Source organism: Camelus dromedarius, unplaced genomic scaffold, assembly GCF_036321535.1.
Source record: "Camelus dromedarius isolate mCamDro1 unplaced genomic scaffold, mCamDro1.pat HAP1_SCAFFOLD_186, whole genome shotgun sequence".
Classification (NCBI taxonomy): domain Eukaryota; kingdom Metazoa; phylum Chordata; class Mammalia; order Artiodactyla; family Camelidae; genus Camelus; species Camelus dromedarius.
The window spans coordinates 3019503-3040157 of NW_026989854.1; the positions used below are offsets into that span (position 1 = coordinate 3019503).

Below are 20655 nucleotides of genomic sequence, written 5' to 3' on the forward strand. Positions count from 1 at the left end.
TCCATGGTACTACTGAAATAGGAAAAAACAAATCTGACTCCATATTTGATCTGTTCCTTTGACTTTAACAAAGCCAAGTTAATACGCTCTGGTCTTTTCATGGGTTATGATGTCACAGAGGAGACGGACAGGTCAACAAGGGACCACTCTGCCGTGATCACGGATCCGGGGAGCGGGATGGGCGGTAAGATGTATGATGCAGCCATAGCTGTGCCCGTGCTTCTAGGCAGGTACACAAAGTCACCTCGACAAGGTGTCAAACACTTGTGCCCACGTCCTCATCACCTGACATGTATTAAAGAGAAATGAAAACCTATAAAAGTCCAATATACTTGGTGGGTACACCGTCGAAAAAGCAAAGTCACAGTTTGACAACTGGCCATCTCGGTTCCCTGGGATTCATTCTTGGAGAACCTTAAAAACCACTCCTCTGTCCTCAAGAAGTGCTGCATATTTGTCCTATCTTTGGCTCAGGGTTCGAGCACATTCAAGTGAACTTCAATGTCTGCACAGATTTGACTGTCTTTGTCCAGGTTCACTTGTCCATTCTAAAGAGGCCTGAGCTAAGTCCATCCTCCATAAGATCTATTCCCTCCAGTGACAGCTCATTGAGCCTGCAATTAAAAGCCAACTGAACAAGACTGTCTGTCCTCAGGTAAAAAGTTCACCCACCCTTCACTGCTTTCTTAATCCCCTCTCCTGGCTAATTGCAACAGACTAACACCCCCCTCCACCAAGCTCCCCGACTATGTCAGTTTGTCTCCCCAAGGAGAAAGTAAGATCCATAAAAGAGGAGACAACTCCATAGTCACCTCTGAATTCCTAGCATATAGTAATGTCAATAAATAGAACTATGATTATGGCTTCTTTCCTTTAAAACCTTTCTGGTTATTTGAATGAGACCTTGGAAGAGAGGTGTTTGCGGTCCAGTATCTTGATCCACAAGACTCTGGAGGCCTTTTTCGGAATGGCTGCTCACTGATTTATTCAAACCACAGCTTCTCATTCCAGGAGTAGCTGTGCTTCTCTGCCAGGAGTTTGTGGTCACTCTCATGCCAGAACAGCTTTAAACAATATCCTTACTTTGGATTTGTTATTTTTCCCCTCTTCCAACAAAATTGACTTTCCTTACTGTCTTGTCTTGAGGAATTTTTTTCCTAGTTCACCCTATAGTAAACCATGCTTCTCGGGTTCTGCTTGGCCTTACATATGATCAGTCATCCAACTCCCAGTGTGAGAGGCCTCGGGCTCACCTCCTGCCCTCCTGCCAGGGCAACTGAAACTCAGTACAGGAGCCAACAGGCACCCCAGGGCTTCTAAGGCTCACGTATCTCCCAGAATCCCTGCTTTCTGGTTTGTCTTGGCTTCTGAGGATTTCCCCTCACTTTCTTGACAATTAGCTGTGCAGCTTGAAAGATGAGGAAGGAAGGTTTTATTTCTTAATTAGCATTTTAAGAAACTTGTGTAATGAAAGTTTTCACGAGTTTCTACAACACTCCATTGCCAAGACAGAAAACACAATGGATATTTTCTAAGTTTAGCTATCATGTGTATTTTTTCTTTCATTCTCTTAACTACAACAGACATTTTTATATTAAAAACAATAAGGCCCCAAATAGGATAGAGACTTGAAGGGGCATACAAAATTAAAGGGCAAAGACAGAAAAATGATAAATACTCTACAAGGTTAATATAATACTTACACTATGGATCAGATCAGCAATTCTCAGTAACAGCTAATTGAAATATGAACATGATGTAAAACGTCTCTCCTGTCAGGAGATGGCTAACAGAAAATAGAATTAAAACAACAAACTAAAATTCTAAGTCTGGCGAGGTACAGAAGGGTACCAGCTAAATGTGTCTTCTTCTGGAAAGGAGGGAGTCTCACCAGCTCTTTACTGTGGAGCCTGAGCCCAGGGGAGGGCGGTGAAGTGAGCTCTGTAAGTACCCAAATAGCAAAGTGAGTGATGAATAAAGAGACGTGAGCTTTGATGAAAGAGATGATACTACTATTCACTTGTCCTGTAAAGTATGTCTTCACGTTCAGTGATCAATATCTCAGCATCCTCAGGGATTAAGATTATAGGAAAATTCACAGCCCGGGCCCAGACCTAAACTTTCAGCTTGTGACACTGCACTTAGATGTCTCAAGGGCAACTCCAACTCCACCTGCAAAGAGCTGACTTCACGGTTCTCCTCCCATAGCCGTCCTGCCCTGGGCCCCTGGTCGGGGGGCAAGGTCTCTCTGCCTCTCCCAGCTCAGGCCCATCACTCACAGATGTGACTGGACCCCTCCTTAAGGCCTCAGATTTCATCAGTTACCGAGGCCCACCACCCACACTTGTCCTACCAGATACTCACTGGCACTCACGCAGCACTGACTCTGTGCTGGGGACCACGCTGCACACTGCGAACACGTTATCTCACTGGATCTCCACAGCAGTCCTGGGAGGTCGGTACATCACTGCTTGAATTGATTAGATAAATTGTTTCACTTCCTTGAGTGCATCATCCAAAGTGACATGGCTACTGAGCCACAAACATGGGACTGAAAACCACTTGAAAATTCTACACTCCTACACCTGGCAGCCACCCTACTCTGACTCATCACATCACCTCCTGCTGAGCCTTCTAAATGTTTCTAACCATTCTACAAGACAAAAGTGATCTACAAGAGCACCCCACTCCCCTACTTAAAATCTGTCAATGACAGTCCACTGCTCTTAGGAGAAAGCCCCCCCGGGCCTGAGCACAGCCCAACGGCCTGGCATCCGCGTTCCCTGCATGGCTGCGCTGCCTCACCCACCATGCAGCACTACACTGGCTGTGCCCAGGACAAGGATGCTGACTCCGTACAACCCGGGGCTCATCTCAATCAAACAATGATCACCTTCTTCAGTGTTCACCCTCTTCACTGCTGACTCTCAGAAAAATGTTTTCTCGGGGTGAATCAATATCTTTTTCCTTACAACTTCCCATCATTGATAATGAGCTCCACCCAAAAGAAAGAAGACCTAATTCTCAGCCTCCTTATCTGTAAAGTGAGAATAACAAGGAAATATGTGAGGTTTTAAGTGAAATAATATTCATGTGAGGCTGAGGGACAATTCCCAACATACAGTAAGAACTCAATATGTGCTTACTTAATATTAATAAGAATATATTGCATTCCAGCAATCTTAACTCAGTGTTTTATGGCTTTGTCCAACAGACTACAGATAAATTGTTGGACGAACCCCTTTGAGCAGATCAGCCCAAGCATGCTGGTAGAGGTAAGCGCTGACTCCAGTTACAGCTGCAGCCACCCAGCACTACGGGGCGGGGGCAGTTTGCTCAAACTCTTACATGTTGCTTGAGCATTTAGTTGTCATTAATGAATAAAGACATGTGTTCTTTAGTCAAAGCTCCTGAAACATAAATCTTCAAAGACTGATTCAAATTAGATTTCAAGTACAACAGTCTCACTAGAAATTATTTGAAAATGATAGTCTTAGCTCCTCTGCACATCAAAAGGCATGATCTTAATGTATCTGACAACACCGAAAGTGTTGTTTAAAAGAAATTAAGATGAAGCCATCCTAAGTAAGCTCTCAGTATCATCTGCACAAAGCCCCACAAAAATGTCTCATTTCTCACTTCCACATAGTTGTTCAGGTAGCTTAACCTGGGTCTTGGTTTCTTGTAACACGGGGGTGGTAAGAGTTGTGGATAGATTTATGTAGCAAATATAAACCTAGGGGATTTGCTGTGTAGGAATCCTAGAAATAAACAAATTGATGTATAGTCCTACCCTCAAGAAGCTCAGCCTTTCCATTTACAACAGCATTAAAAATAAAATGAGAGATACATTTAACAAAAATTTACAATATTTGTACATTGAACATTTTGAAGTATCACGGAATTAAAATTTAAAAGATCTACATATATGGAAGACATCCCATGTTCATGGAATGGTAGACAATATTGTTTAAAATGTTAAGACTCCCCAAAGTGACCTACAAATTCAGTGGAATCGCTATCAAAATTCCAGCTGACTTCTTTGCAAAAATTGAAAAACATACCAAAATTCATATGGAAGTGCAAGGGGCCCAGGACAGACAAAACAATCTTGAAAAAGCAGAGAAAATTTGGAGGACTCACTTTAAAGTGTACTAAAAAGCTATAGTACTAAGTCATTATGGTACTGACATAAGTTTTGATAAATAAATCTATGAGACACAATAAAAATCCAGGGGGAAATATCTTACATTTACAGTCAGTTTTCCACAAGAGTGCCAACAACACTCCATTGAAAGAATAGTCTATTCAACAAATGGTGCAGGGACACCTGGGTATCTGCAGGCAAAAGAATGAATGTGGAATCTGGATCCCCATATTTTATATAACAAATAAAAATTAATTCAAAATGGATCACAGACAGAAATGTAAAAACTAAACTTATAAACTTTCTAAAAGAAGACACAGTATAAATATTTGTGGCCCTAGGATAGGCTTTGGTTTCCTAGATACAATACGAAGAGCACAAGTGATAGAAGAAAAAAGCAGATAAACTGGACTTCATCAAAATTAAAACCTTTTTGTTATAAAGGACATCATCAAGAAAGTGAAATGACAGGGGAATCGGGTATCTCATGTGATAGAGTGCGTGCTTAGCAAGAAAAATAAAATAAGTCAATACATCTAATTACCTCCCCTATAAAGAAACTGTTTTAATGTTTAAAAAACTAAAGTGAAAAGACAATCTGCAGAATAGGGGAAAAATTTTGCAAAGCGTGTATCTAATAAGAGACTAGTATTCAGGATATATAACAAATGCTTACAACTGAACAATACAAAGAAAATCGACCCAATTTTTAAATTTGCCAAGGATTTAAATAAATACACAAATGGCCAATAAGCATACGAAAAGATGCTCATCATCACTAGCCAAATCAAAATCAAAACGATATCTCATTTTACACCCACTAGGATGGTTATAATCAAAACATGGACAATAACAAGTGTTGTTCAGGAGGAAGAGATACCTTATATGTGGCCAGTGGAAAGGGACAATGGTGCAGCTTCTTTGCAGAAGTCTGGTGTTTCCTCAAATGGTTAGAGTTATATGGCTCAGCAATTCCACTCCTACATGTAGAGTCATCCCTCAGTATCCTCGGGGGTTTGGTTTCAGGAACCCCCCACCCTCGATTCCATAATCCAAGGATGTTCGAGTCTCTTTACAATCAGCCATCTGGATCCATGAAGTGGAAACTACAGATATGGCTGGCCAACTGTACAGCCAACCGAATGAAAACGTATTCTCACAAAATCTTGCACATCAATATTCATAGCAGTATCATTCAGAGTAGCCAAAGGTTACAAACAATATCCATCCATCAATGAATGGATAAACACAATTACCAAGAATATTCCCACAAACTTTTGGTCATTGAATCTTTGACAAAGAGGTGAGAACATACAATGGAGTAAAGACAGCCTCTTCAGCAAATGGTGTAGGGAAAACTGGACAGCTGCATGTAAATGAATGAAGTTAGACTACTCCCTCACAGCATACACAAAAATGAATTCAAAATGTCTTAAAGACTTAAACATTTAGTCAAGACACTATAAACTTCTTAGAAGAAAACATAGAAAAAACATCTGACATACATCTCAACAATGTTTTCCTAGAGCAATCTACTCAAGCAATAGAAATACAAGCAAAAATATACAAGTGGGATCTAATTAAACTTACAAGCTTTAGCACAGAAAAGGAAACAGAAAGCAAAACAAAAAGACAATCTATGGAATGGGAGAAAATAGTTGCAATGAATGAAACTGACAAGGGCTTAATTCCCAGAATATGTAAACAGCTTTTACACTTCATAAGAAAGAAACACAAACAATTCAATTCAAAAATGGGCAGAAGTCCTAAAGAAACATTTCTCCAATGAAGACATACAAATGGCCAATAGGCACATGAAAAAATGCTCAATATCATTATCAGAGAAATGCAAATCAAAACTGCAATCAAGTATCACCTCTTACCAGTCAGAATAGCCACCATTCAGAAGTTCACAAACAATAAATCCTGGAGATGCTGTGGAGAATATGGAACCCTCATACACTGTGGAGGGAATGCAGTTTGGTGGAGCCAATGTGGAAAACAGTACAGAGGTTCCTCAAAAGACAAAAAATTGACCTCCCATATGACCCAGCAATCCCACTCCTGGGCATATATCCAGTAGGATCCGTAATTCAAAAAGACACCTACACCCCAATGTTCACAACAGCACTATTTACAATAGCAAGACATGGAAACAACCTAAATGTCCACTGACAGATGACTGGATAAAGAGGTTTTAGTATATTTGTACAATAGACTACTATTCACCCATAAAAAAAAAAAATAATAAAATAATGTCATTTGTAGCAACATCAATGGATCTGGAGAATGTCATTCTAAGTGAAGTAACCCAGAAAGAGAAAGAAAAATAACATATGAGATCACTCACATGTGGAATCAAAAAAAAAAAAAAAAAAGAAAGGAAAAACAAACAAAAAGATAAAAATATCTATAGTACAGAAACAGACACAGAGACATAGAAACCAAACTATGGTTACCAGAGGGAAGAGGATGTGGGAAGGAATAAACTGGGAGTTCAAGATTTGCAGATACTCAGTATGTATAGAATAAACAGCAAGTTTATACTGTATAGTACAGGAGAATATATTTAATATCTTACAGTAACTTATGTTGAAAAAGAATATGAAAATGAATACAGGTATGTTTCTATATAAATGAAGGGTTGTGCTGTACACAAGAAACTGATCCAACATTATAAACTGACTAGAATTCAATGAAAGTATTTTTAAATAGACAAAAAACAAAAAAAAAGAAAAAGGATATTATCAAACCAAAAGAATAATGTACTGATTGACGCTACAACATGGATGAACCTTCAAACTTTATGCTAAAAAAAGCCAGACACAAAAGGGCTAATTGTGCCCTTTTAGGTGAACTGTATCTAAGCGTTTATTGTACTATTCCTATAAATTTTCCGGAGGTTTGAATTCTATCAAAATCAAAATAAAATGTATTATTCATTAAAAACATAAAACGATTCCTCACAGGAGGGCTTTAATTATTAAATGCAGAAATGCATGTAAAGCTCCTGGAACAACAATTTGCATGTCCACAGACAGTCACTGCTGTCACTGCCACTCAGGGGGTGGTGCAAGCGCTGATGAGACCTGCCTCCACTTGCGGCCCTGCAGGCAGGAGTGAGGGCCTGGGCTCTGACAGGCAGGGTGAGCGTGAACCTGGGTCAGACACAGCCACGCCCCAGACTCTGCGATAACCAGCTTTCTTATACAAACTTCTCCATGTAACATAAACACACTACAGGGATGTGTCTTACAACACAGGGAATATAGCCAATGTTTTACAATAACTATAAATGGAGCATAACAATAAAAATTGTGCAACTATTGTACACCTGAAACTTATATCATATTGTAAATCAGCTCTACCTTTATAAAAAATTAAAAAATAATTTAAAAATTTTATCACTTTAGTATTCAATTCGGTTTTTAAGTAACTACTAAACAGCTTAGAATGTATAAAACATTAAATTGTGATAAGTTTGTTTACATAGTTATTTACTTTTAGCCTTCTGCTAAAAGAGAAATTAATCAATTTTTTAAACACAACTTAACAACCATAACAACAAAAAGACAAAATTGAGAGTGAAGAGAAAATGGAGATTCAATACTTAAATGAAACCAGGGGAAGGTAAAGTCATAAAAACGAATGCCATGACGTCAGGGTAAGTGTTAAAGGCCAATTAGAAATTCAGCTGTAAGATTCTTGGCAGCTAAAGCAAAAAGAAAAAGATGATGGGGCGGGTGGTAGAGCTCAGTGGTAGAGCGTGTACTTAGCGTGCATGGGGTCCTGGGTTCAAGCGCCAGGGCCTCTACTAACAAATAAATACACCAAATTACCTACCCCTCAAAAGAGCCCCAAAGAAAAGAAAAAGAAAAATTTCTTTCCTAAAAAATCCTGATATTAAATTTAGATTAAATACTTGAAAAAAAAAAAGAAAAATAGAAACAAATGAGTGACACAAGTGATAATGCCTATGAGATAAATCTGCGGTGGCTGCTGGCACGTCCCCATGTCCCACGTGGGAAAATCTGAAACATCATTCACACCACTCAGAGTCATCCTCAGCCCACACCATCCCTCCCCCTGTTAAATGCAGGAGCACAGGCAGGGCCCGGCCTTTGCTCTCTCTGTGTCAACACAGTGAGACAGGATGGAAGGGGGCAGAGCACAGCCATTCAATGAAGGCCACAGCAATTAACATCAATATGGTGAAGGATTCAACCCCCAATAGGCCTTGAGGCTCAGGATGAAGAGATTTAACTTCTAGCTGATCTTGAGCTTCATTATACATCCGTTGTAATAGTAACATGGTGAATAACATGCCCCAAGGCACCATGGCAGTCCCAAGGCTAGCCACAAAATGTCAAAGGTGGGAAATGGCCAACTCCCTGGGAATCCCAGCCCCTTGCCCTTAGGCTGCTCATTCTACTTATTAGCATATGAAACAACCAAGCCCATGAAAACCAGCAACACAGCGCCACCTCTCGGTCACTCCTCTCTCTCTCCCTCTTCGGAGAAGGCCCACACTCTGTCTGTGGATTGTGTACCTACTTTTAATCTGAGCATCAAACCCCCACACCTCGTGGCGTTTCTCTTGCCTTTCTATGTATCTCTCTGAATAAATCTACCTTTACTCAACACTGGCTTGCTCTTGAATCCTTTCCTGCATGAAGCCAAGGACCAACATCTGGCGGGGCACATCCCAGGGTTTCAACCAAAGCCTGGGACACAGCCTTTCTCATGCCCCACGTATTTTTTCTTGTATCAGCAGGACTGTGTTGTGAAGGGAGCTCTGAGGCCCCAGCTAAGGGACAGAAGCAGCCCCCAGGGCTCTAATTGGCGGGCAACCTCTCCCCCAGCAGGGGCCCTGGGGTCTGCCTGGTTCTCTGTGTTTCTTTGTTGTGCTGACTCCCCATCCAGAGAGCTTTCTCTAGGCCTGTCCCCACAAAACCCTTCTCTCCAAAATACAAGCACATCATGTCACAGTCCTCTTGTTCAACCAGGAAGTGCTCAGCCCAAATTTTCCTTCCCCAATAAAGAACCTAACTGTCCTCCCTCCCATCCCACCACTTCTTTCTTTGTGACAACTCTGCACTCTCCACACACCATCGTGAACTGAGGTGCCTTGCTGGCTGGGACAAAGATGTTTCAGTCTCACACAGCCATCATCCTTTCACTTTCCCTTTTCTACCTTAAAAAGCCTTTCCTGAGTCTCCCACCCCTCTGATTCTGAACTTCACAAAGTGCTGAGGTTGCAGTCACTGTGTGCATACCTCCCAGGTTTTGGCTAGGTTTCCTTTGCAAGATCTTCATTAAGGAGCTGCATCAAGAAGTTTAAAGAGGCTATTCTTACATCTGAGCAGAGAAGCCTGCATAAAATTTAAATGGCTTTGAATAGACTGTTAACCAGGGACAGAGAGGTCGCAGGTCCTAGTCAAGAGTGTCATGAGGCAAAATGTTCTTCAAAGGCTCAGAGTGGCTTCTGAACAGGGAGTCAGCAGGGAGGAGGTGCCAGGCAGTGAGTGGGGTGAGTAACACAGGGTATGCTCCCCCAGCTGGGGAAGAATTCAATTTTTTTCTAGTTTTCCAAACAATTTCTTACTACCTTTTTCTCCTATTGTCACATACCATTTCCTACGAATTAAGAAAATCAATGTCAGTCATTTGGGCCACTTGGGAGAAGTTACACGATGCCATTTACAGGGCTGGGGCATGACAGCCAAACCAGTCTAGGTTGAAAGACCAGTGGGGGTATTTCCAAGGTGATTACGGGCATGCAGCAAACTCCCCAGCTTCAATGACCTCATCTCAAAGGTGGGGCCAATAAAACTACCAAGAAAAGTGCGTGATGATTATGGCCAACATCTGTTTACTAGGTAAGTGCCCATGACAGCTGCCGCTTAATGGGGAATGAGTATGACTAACGAGGCCCAGTCTACCTGGTCACACGTGCCCTGCCTTCCTGCCTTGGTGCAGCAGCAGAGCTTGTTTAGCTGAGTTGAACGCCCCCAGAGCAGCCCCGACGGGTAAGCTCCCAGCGCTGCACGGCGAGGCCTGTTCCTTTCCTTCTCAGAGATGATCACAGTTTGCAGTCATCTGTTTTTATGTTTATCCTTTTTGTAACTGCCTCCACCCCTGAGTTTTGCTCAAGCAGCACAGGGCCAGGTATGTCTTGCTCCCTGCTGGATATTCTGGGCTGGGAGACAGCCGAGCACACATCTGGCTCAGGTGCTGAAAGGAGAGGGCAGAAGGCCCAGGGGCCCATGCTGAACTGAGGCCCCTGCACCCAAAATTATGGTCTGACTTTGGGCAAATTACACAGTCTTCTTTACCCTGAGATTCCTCATCTGTCCATGAAAATAACTGCCCATGGCACACAGATTTACCAAGATAAAAGGAAATCACCAAATTCACAACCTATTCAAGGGGCTATCAGTGCATCCTCAACAGACAAATGCTGCCTTTATGGCTCTGACACACGTGAAGCAGGACGTCCACACACAGTGAACACTGCTAAGTGCCAGTGTGTTAAGTGCTTCATGTGTGCTATAATACTCTTTACAACTTACAACAATCCCAGGTAGAAACCAATATTTTCATGCCCATTTCACAGATTCACCAACAGGTTAGGAGAGGTTACATTCTAGTCCAAGGCCCCATGGTGAGGAAATGGCAATTTAAACCTGAATCTGGGCCCAGGCCTGGGCTCCATCTCTCTCCCATCCACTTGACCACTTGCCTATGAAATCCACCTGTCCAATACACAAGTTTGCAGCCGGCCAGCTCTTGAATGCAATGTTTGCCACCGTTTCTCAATGTTCATTAATTACCATAAACTGTTCTCAGAAACCACTACGGAAAAGAAAGGTGGGCTTACGTCCCTGCCCACAAAGAAAAGGAATGTGCAGAACACCTTCCCTACACCACCAAATCCTTTTGTATGCTTCCTCCATGTTTATGTTTGCACACGGCTTATTAAATTAGAAGGTACCTGAAGTAATTCCATCTCGGTTGCTTTCCAAGTTTGCAGATTATCCATAATCTTTCTGTGACCGAAAATACTACAGTGTGAATGAAAATACTGCAACCATGTCAGTAAACAAAGAATGCTGAAACCAAGTCATCAGTGGCTGCCAACACACCCCAGCGAGGACAGGCCTGCAGCCCAGCCTCTACAGCCACTCACAACGGTGCCCTCTGAGCAGACTCAGAATAAGAAAGGACAGGATACTTGCCCTAGATAGCTAGGTGCTTGTCTAAAGAATGAATTCAGTGAGTCAAAATGTTTGCTTCCTCCCACACATGGAAAAGCACTAAATTCTTGAACTTGAGATACCTGGCTTTCTTTAGATAACAAGCAATCTTTTATTGTTCCAACAACCTTGTCTTTGTTGTAAAGCTCCTATATATCCTAGCTCCTCCTCAACCTCTTGGGAACAGTCCCTCCGAGCGATCTGAGAGGCTGTCATCCCGGCTCGAGTCCTCCCGCCAAATAAACATAACTCTTAACTTTTAGGCTGCACATGTATTTCAGTCAAAAGTTTTGGACACCAGGAAGGGACCCAGAGCAGACTTCTCTCCAGCTGAACTCTCCGAGTTACCGGAGCCTTGGTACCAGCATTGGCACTTTGTGCCCATCTGCCTCCTTGGGGAATCCAGGTGAATTTGGGTGAGTCTCTCCTAGTTCTCGGATCTCCCATATTGGTTGATGATCCTGAGTTTTATTTGGCAGTGTATCCAGGTACCTGGCCCTCCAGTTGAAAGATACTGGGGGAGAATAACCCACCCAGTGGAGACATACTGGGTGGGGCCTGGTTGAAAGATAACAGGAAACACCCATCTTGAGGAGACGTCTGAAGTGGGGCTGGTGGAAACATACCAGGAAAATACTCACCCAGTGAAAACGTCCTGAGTGGGTCCCAGTTGAAAGACACTGGGTTCAGGACTAAGTGGTTAGGTAAGAAGCTGGTCTAATGTTGTCCTCGATTTGGTTACCTCCATTGAATTTTTCGGAATAAAAGTAAAACTCTTATGAGGAACCTTTCAACTCCAAAAATGGGACCCTCCTCCTGGCTGGTAACAGCATTCTTGGGTGATGGAGAAACTTTCAGGAATGGTAGAGGCAAAGACTTCATGTCATAGTGTTGTCCCTGCGGGAAATCTTACCAGCAATTTTATTCTGAGAACCCGAACTTACAATGGGAAATAGAACTTTCAAAAAAAATTAAAAAAAAAATAAAAACACAGAACAGAAAAGAAAAAGAAATGACAGATTGCCAGCCTCCAACTAATACACTAGCCAGGTTTATATACGTACAAAACTTACAACATTAATTAGGAATTAGAAAAAAAAAACTCACCCTGAAAGTAACTAACCAGGCCTGATAAAATATTTTTTGGAATTCTGAACTTATAAGAACAAAATCCCATTTAGGGGGAACTTGGATTTCTCTTCCTGTGTCCTTGAAATGTAAATGTTTTATCTTTCTCTGGGTGTTTTATGTGTGTGTATGTATGTATATATGTGTTTCTTTTTTTTTAAACGACACCTTGGACTCTGTCATACAAAAGGTACAAGTATTGTGTACATATTGTGGCCACGCAAATAAATTGGGATTCTCAAAAATCCTTTGATTGTACCAATTTTCAGATATTTTGCCTTCTTAACCGTTGTTGCATCAGCCTGGACCACAAAGGCTTTTAGCTTTTGGAAAGTAAACTTTTGAATTTTATTTAAGCAACACCCCCACTCTCATGTGGAAAAGCCTCTTCATCTTATTGGTTTAAAATCACTATATATATATATATAAATTGATGGCCATATGATGGATCCTTTAATTTGGGAAAACTTTTAAATTGGTGAAAGTTGAAAGAGCTCTCATTATAAACAGCCGTTTTATTGGTACCTATTAAAATCAAGTTTAAAGGTAGAAAAATATATCTAATGGTTAACCTAAGAAATTAGTTAAAAAAAATGGTTTGAAAACCTACATTTGTGTTTTTCCTTTCCTATCAATGGTTTTAAAGATGCTAATTAATACTTAGAATAATTAATGTTAATTATGCTGAATAACTGGATAAAGGATTGTAAAAATGTCAAAAAAAAAAAGATAAGGGGCTTATCCCAAATGGATAAATATTTTTATATGGTTATTTTGAATGAGATAAATAAAATGGACATTTTTGGATTTAGATACAAGGTTTTGATATTACACTATGTAAAGTAAAAAAAAAAGGGCCAAAGAGATCACCTACTGCCCCCCAACATTAAAGTTCAAACAAGTCCGCTTTAGCACAGTTTAAAATATATGTATTTATAGAGCTAAAAAAAAATACATATTTATAGACTGAAATACTTGATCAATGATTGGGACAACAGACCTATTAATCAAATTGAAAATTGAGAAGGGCCTAAGCTCTTTGGCTGAAACTTGGGAATCCCAGAGACTTTTCTATGTAATTAGATACAGTGCACAAAAAAAAAAAAAAAAAAAAAAGCTTCTGACACTCCTTCTAGAAATAGGAATTACTGATTAAACCTAATAAATATAAAAATTAAAGGTACAAGATTTAATAAAATTGAGATAAAAGTTTGTAAAATTGGTATATTAAATGGGCTTTATATAAAACTTTTGCTTAATTATATTGTGGGATAGATATATTTCAATGGAAAAACGCTTCCCCTTCTTGGTATTATAAGGCTGGGCACATATCTGTCCCTTAGAAAATATTAATTGAACAAAGTGAAGGAAACCAATAGAGTTTTGTGAGCCTTCCAATATAACGTAAAATTAAAAACTAATATTCAGTGGCTAATAGACAATAAAATAAGAGGTTTACCCTGGGTTTAACTTATAACTCAAGGAAAAGAGACCTCACTAAATACCTTATCCAAGCTTTGGAAGACATGCTAAAGTAAATCTTAAAGTTTTAAAACATGGAATTCTTTGTTTACAGCTCTTCTCACTGATACAAAAAAGCCAATTAAGGAGATACAATTGGACCTGCGTGACAGAGCAGTTCTCTGGGGAACTGGAAGCTTCTGTCTTTGTCTTGCAGATCAGAAATATAAATACAGCAAACAGTGACCTAGGACTGAGCCTAATTAGCTCAACGAGATAATACTTAAGGCGAAGAAATTTTTGGCATTTTAGAACTCATAACTCTGACACGTCCTTCAGCATTTGTCAAGAAATCTTAAATGTCGGTTTCATAAATAGTAAGCCTTAGTGATTTGAGCAAGCAAATTCAGCTTACTCCAACTATTATTATACCTATCTTATAAGTAAGTTTTAAAGTGAACCTATGAGATCTCTAGCTTTTGTCTGTTTATAAGCCTGCGTACACATTATAGATATGAGATATTTCTACAGCTGAAAAAAAAATCAAAGTCAAAGATCTCTGCTTAATTGACGTAAAAAAAATAAGAGCTTACAAATTAAGTATTTTTAAAATAAAAACTGACCAAATTGACTTTCAGCGTCACGTGAACTGGAAAATATTCAATATTAAGATAACACTTGGTATTGTTTAGTTTAAGTATGTTCTAATTAATATAGACATCTTTAAAGTCATCAATATTAAGTACAATACCTTTACTGTACCTAGTTTTAATGAAAGTCAAATAAGATCCTGTTATATCTGTTGCAGAATTGTCAAGAAAAAAAATAGTAATGTGGTGTAGTAAAATTTGAAGTAAATTAAATGCAAATGAGATGAGAGCTTTGGGTAAATTTTTAAAATATATTTTTAAAATGTATGGTTAAGATACTCTCTAAATATTTGTTATCTTTAAATTCTAGAGTTGTGCTAAATTAAGTTAAATGATAGGATTTTATTAAATAGCTATGCCATTTTCAGATAAAATAAGATTGAAATATGAATTACTTAACATTTAACTTCTTCTTACAGAGAAACTAAAGGTGTTTAGAAATATTAATAAATGGTTGGTGCCACACTGAAATAGTCTCTATTATTAAGGCAATGATCTAAGTATCCTAGGAAAGTAAGATAAACGTGTAAAGGAAGATATAAGAATGGAATTATATTTAGTTAATAAAAAATAGTGACTTTCTCCTGAAGCTGGCTACTTATGAATGGAAGAGAAAATAAGGGACACACTAATATAAGTATAGAAAGCTGTGGAAGGCTTGTGGAAGAGGAACCCTGAGGAAAGAGTTTTGTACGTGGTCGGAATTGGCTAAGTTTAGAATCAACTTGGGCAAAGTAAATTAATCTTAGAGGCAAGCTGGTACAAGAATAGATTTGGTTTTCTCACTGTTAAGAGGACAAAATTTTCTTAAAATGTTAATCCACTTTCAGTAACAAATTGTAAAGCTTTTATACCACTTACCTGAACTGTTCTGCCTTTACTTTGATGTATTTTCTTGTTAATGATTAAGTACTTGTTTACAGTGACCTATACGTTTATCTGACCACGTGTTCTCAAATCTTTTAACAAGCTACCCAAATATCAATTTCTAATTAAAGTTCTTTTAATCTCCAGTTAAGTTTGGGATGCTACAGAGGGCCCCTGAAACATCCCAAAGAGAGATTTTAAACTAGTAAGTTTCATTTTGCATGTTAAATAACATGGTATTGTCAAATGAATAATAAATCTTCCTAGGTTATACTGTATGAGAAAGTATTATTAATATAGATATTCTAGAAAGTATATGGACTCCCTAAATTTCTGGTATATCTGAAATGTTACCAGTCATAATTCTGGTTGTAGTGACCAGGTTTCTTTATTGATTATAGTGTAGTGGTTTTTAACCATGCTTTTAAATCTATTGTCATTTATAGACAGTTAATTGTTTTCTTCTAATGAGTTTGAAAAATGCTTTCTCTTCAAGGAGATTTACTGATTTCTAATAAATTTCAAACTATAGCACTGAAGTAAATTGGGTAAGAAATTTTAAAGGTTTAATGAAAACTCTGATTAAATGAATTAGTTACATGGGACTCAGTAAACTGGTGAATATGGTTATACTTTTTGATTTTGATTGAAATACTACTGGCTTTTAACCTGTTTCCCAGACATAAGGAAACTATTCTGCTTAAGCTAGTTATGATTCACAGAAATTTGATAAATTATACCTATGTAATCCGACTTGGAACAGTTATCTTTTCTATCTGATCCCTCAAGAGACTAAAAACTATTAGGTCCCCAGTGGCTCTATCAGACAAATTAGGAAGATTATCTCCTAACAGATATAGGAATCTCAAGGTATTTTAAGGATTTTAAAGAGAAAAGAATTTACCTATATCTGTAAGGCAGAAACCCATGACAAGCCCTTGACGTGGCTTTCCTGGCCTTTGGAAACCTTATTAACATTCTACCCTGAGACTCCTTATTAAAACTTCCAACACAGCCAATTTAAAAAAGCCTATATGATCAAATAGTCAGACTTAACTTGTAAACAAATTAATCTTGATTTGGCTATATTTGAGAAAAATGAGGGTAACTTTAGAGAGAAAAAGGAGTATATTTTAGTGGATATTTAATTCTAGTTTTGTTAATTGAGGTCTATGTTTAATAAGACATTTCCCAGATCATTCCTTGCTGTTATGTCACATTGCTGTAAAGTTTAATTGAATTATGAAAAGGATACTCTAGGTTTGTTTCTGAAGCTCAGTAATCTATCCTTGGGTAAAGTTCCAATGCCCCAAGACCTGCAGCCAGGGGATTATACATACTGGAACAGGCATGACTTAAAGAACTGTCTCCAAGCTGAATGGAAGGACCCTCTATCAGGTACTCTTAACTAGTCCATACATACAAAAGCTGAAGGAAACAGACTTTCCAATTAATTTCCTATCAGAATCAGACCCTACAGTGCCCTGACCTATAGAGCACTGCTCATCTTAAAACAATGCCCAAATGGAGAAAAAGCTACCCAGGACAGGACGAGAAGAAGACGACATCTGAGGTAAGACAGCTGACCCAAGACACCGGACCAGGCCTGTATACCAATTACTTTGATAATTTCCCCTACCTTTGATTATGAACTACTCCAATTGTTAAGTTTACGGTAAATTACCTATGTCTAGTACTTCTGTGTTACCTTGGTGGGTTTCCCTACTCCAAGGCACAAACTAGATAGCCCTCAGAAACGTTATTCTAAAAAGGAAATTATAGTTCTGTTTAGGCCACTGTTGATCTTACAAGGTGGGAGACCTCACCTGGCCAATTAATACCTGCTCTGACCCTGACCATAAATATGAAATTTCTCATAAGATCACTCAAACTCAATCGGAAACACAAGCAATATTTTAACCAAAAAATATAACTTCTTGAATATTAAATTCTTACTCATGACTTTATTAACGTTACTAGCTGAATTACTTATATCCTGTCTATATAATAAACTTGTCTGTTACATTTCCCAATGTGTAACTAGGCCTAAAAGATTGATGGTGGCAAACATCTTGAAGAAATAGATAAAATTTATAACCCTGCATAAAATAATTGTAATAGTGTGATTCTAGGTATGGGAATGCACAACGAAGGCTAAACATTTCCTGGATCATAATAGACTAGTAAGACAGGTGATCCAGAGAACTTTTAGTATCAACAGGTCCTGATAGAAAAACTAACACCTTGAATGACAGCTCAGAAGATTCTTCACCTGAACTAGGAATGAGCCATCCTAGCACCGTGGGACAAAATAGGTCATGAAATGTCTGTCAAAATATTGGTTGAATTTAGGACCAAGGGGTAGTACTGTGAATGAAAGTACTACAATGTGAATGAAAATACTGCAACCATGTCAATAAACAAAGAATGCTGAACCCAAGTCATCAGTGGCTGCTGCAACTCCCCAGCGAGGACATTCCTGCAGCCCAACCTCTCAGCCAATCACAGTGGTGCCCTCTGAGCTGACTCAGAATAAGAAACGACAGGATACTGGCCCTAGATAGCTAGGTGCTTTTAAAATGAATGAATTCAATTACCAAAATGTTTGCTTCTTCCCATACATAGAAAAGCACTAAATACTTGAACTTGAGATACCTGGCTTTCTTTAGATAACAAGCACTGTTTTATTGTTCCAACTACCTGGTCTTTGTTGTAAAGCTCCTGTATATCCTAGCTCCTCCACTACCTCTTGGGAGCAGTCCCTCAGAGTGATCTGAGAGGCTGTCATCCCGGCTCGAGTCCTCCCGCCAAATAAAACATAACTCTTAACTTTTAGGCTGAACGTTTCTTTCAATCAAATCCCAGAATAGACAAAACTCACCAATTCTGTAATGGAACACACTGGATCAGGAACCAAAAGCGTGTTCTAGTCTCAAAAATCTACGGGTTCCTCTTTCTTCCTGTCATTATACAATCCCACCAGAACTCATTACTTTGCTGTCTGCTCATCTGGCAACCAAACTCAGAGAAGAGTCAACTCAGCAGACTGCCCTACTGGGGAGAAGAGCCGGCAAAAGCACTGCGGGCTGCTTGCCCTCCCGCACGCTCTGCTGACCCCTAGAGTCCTCCGTGGAGACCAGGCGAAGAGAGCTGTTCCCAAAAGTTGCAAAGTCCCACACGTTAAATAAATCATTTTAATTTATATGATATGTTACGTATATACCCATCTCTGAAAACAGCTTTGCTAGAAGCCCAAATTTTCAATATTAATCTGCAAAGGCAAATCTGGTCCCCAAGTGAAAACAAGTCTTAAGACAAAGCTAAGGCCTCCAAAGTCCTCTCCACGACCATCAATCAAACTGACTGCAGGTCTGCAGCTGCAGGAAGCTACATGTCTGCTTTTAAAGCAACCCCTTCCTGCCCTCGGGTGCTACAATGTCCATCTATGCTCTCCCATCTCAGAGTAAGAGCAGCCGCTGCAGAACCTTGCAGGGCAGCACTGACAGGACTGGACACAGAGGATCAGAGCTAAACTAAGCCTTCTGATGACACGAGCTTGTCACTCTGTCACTTTACAGATGAAGATACATACAGAGAGAGGTGGGGTGATATTGCTCAAAGTCACACAGCTAATAAGTGGCAAAGTCTATAACTCTGCTCCTCCCTCTGGTGTGACGCCCCAGCTGGGACACCCACAGGGTTCTCTCGTGCCTGCCCGTCTAGTCCTTTCCTGTCACTCATAACCCAACAGAGTTTCGGACCCTAGCCCTCCTTTATCATCATCTTTTCCCTCCAGTATCTCAGGAACAAGGCTGTTTGGGCCACTGTATGAATTCCAGCTTCCCAAACCCTCCGTGCTCAGGCTGGTCTTGCCTGTGCATCCGGCCCCCTGCTCAGAGGCTCTTCCTCCCCTGCAGGAGGATGTTTCCACTCTCCGCAGGGACACCCCCTCAGGGGAGACCTCTTCTCGCCCTCAGCATGGCAGATGTCCCAGGCCACATCCCTAGCTGCCCCATTAGGACTGCGGGTGCCCAGGTCTGCTAATCAGACCAGCAGTCTCAAGCCAGGGATTATGCCCTGGTCACCCTGCAAACCTACTGCCCACCTCACAGCCCCCAGCCAGCAGCTCACCTGGAAGTCACAGCAAGTGTCCCACCCAATCCAGAAGTCTCTTCATTTGCCAGCACCGCTGATGACTGGTTTCCAACCTTTGGTCAGTTTTGCACAAAACAGCAGCTTCCACTGTGAAGCGGTTGGTTTTAGCTTCTGCTCCCCATCCTTACTGGAAACATCAAGGGAAAACAAAAGGCCTTTTCTCAACTGTTTTCTGATGACACCCTCCTACCCACAATACTCACATTCTCAAGAGCTTTGGGTTCACGTGATTTTGTTTTCCTTACGCTAAGTGGCTCAAAACACTGTGGGATTCTTTCTCTTTTGAGGGTATTTGCACTCAGTTTATCGGCTTTAATCTGTTTTTGTCTCTCTCTTCATTATCCCTAGCAGTTGCCTCTTCTTACTCCCTTCAGCAGCCTCCCTCCCAACATCTAGTCTAGGAAATCAGCTGTGACGAGGGGCCCGGGGGCAGTCACAGAAGATGCAACTAAGGCACAGAGAGGCGACATAGTTTGCCCAAGGTGATCAGCTTCAACCCCCAACAGTGTGTTTCACGTCCCTATGTTTAACTCTTATGCTAAGCAAGTTAACTTTTTGTAGATTATGGTTATAAACAGATGAGGTATCAAAATATATACAAGGACACACATCAACTCTAAGATGTTCATTAACTCCACTATTTTGTTTCTATTTATTTTATTTCTATTAAAAAAATAAGAATCTCTGCAGTCAATATAGCAAAATGTTACAGGGCTTTAAATCCAGAATATAGATGTGTAAAGTGTGTCATTGCTCACACTTATTTGTATGTTCACAAGACAAAATGATTTGAAAGTCTCTCTCCCCCCCTCTCCCCTCACCCTACTCATTACTGGCTCTCACCGGAGCTCCCAGACCACACATCTAACAGCCTTTCACTTTACCTACAGCTGAACTCATCAGATTTCCCCCAGAAATCCCTCTGCAGCTTTCCCTCCTCAGAGCACAGCGGGACCATCATTTACCTCATTAATGCACACAGAAACCTGGG

General features: G+C 40.1%; 1 long non-coding RNA gene across 4 annotated transcripts in view; it reads right to left on the reverse strand.

Moving 5' to 3' along the window:
* LOC135320952 (uncharacterized) overlaps positions 1-20063 on the reverse strand; it is a 37500-nt gene extending 17437 nt beyond the window's left edge. For 3 of the 4 annotated variants that reach the window (XR_010380317.1, XR_010380316.1, XR_010380318.1), the window contains exon 1: positions 19641-20063. This is a non-coding gene — a long non-coding RNA (uncharacterized LOC135320952). Of the gene's footprint in view, positions 1-2364; positions 2468-19640 lie in introns of all 4 variants that reach the window. The other variant, XR_010380319.1, reaches the window with a different exon arrangement.
* Positions 20064-20655: the final 592 nt, after the last annotated feature.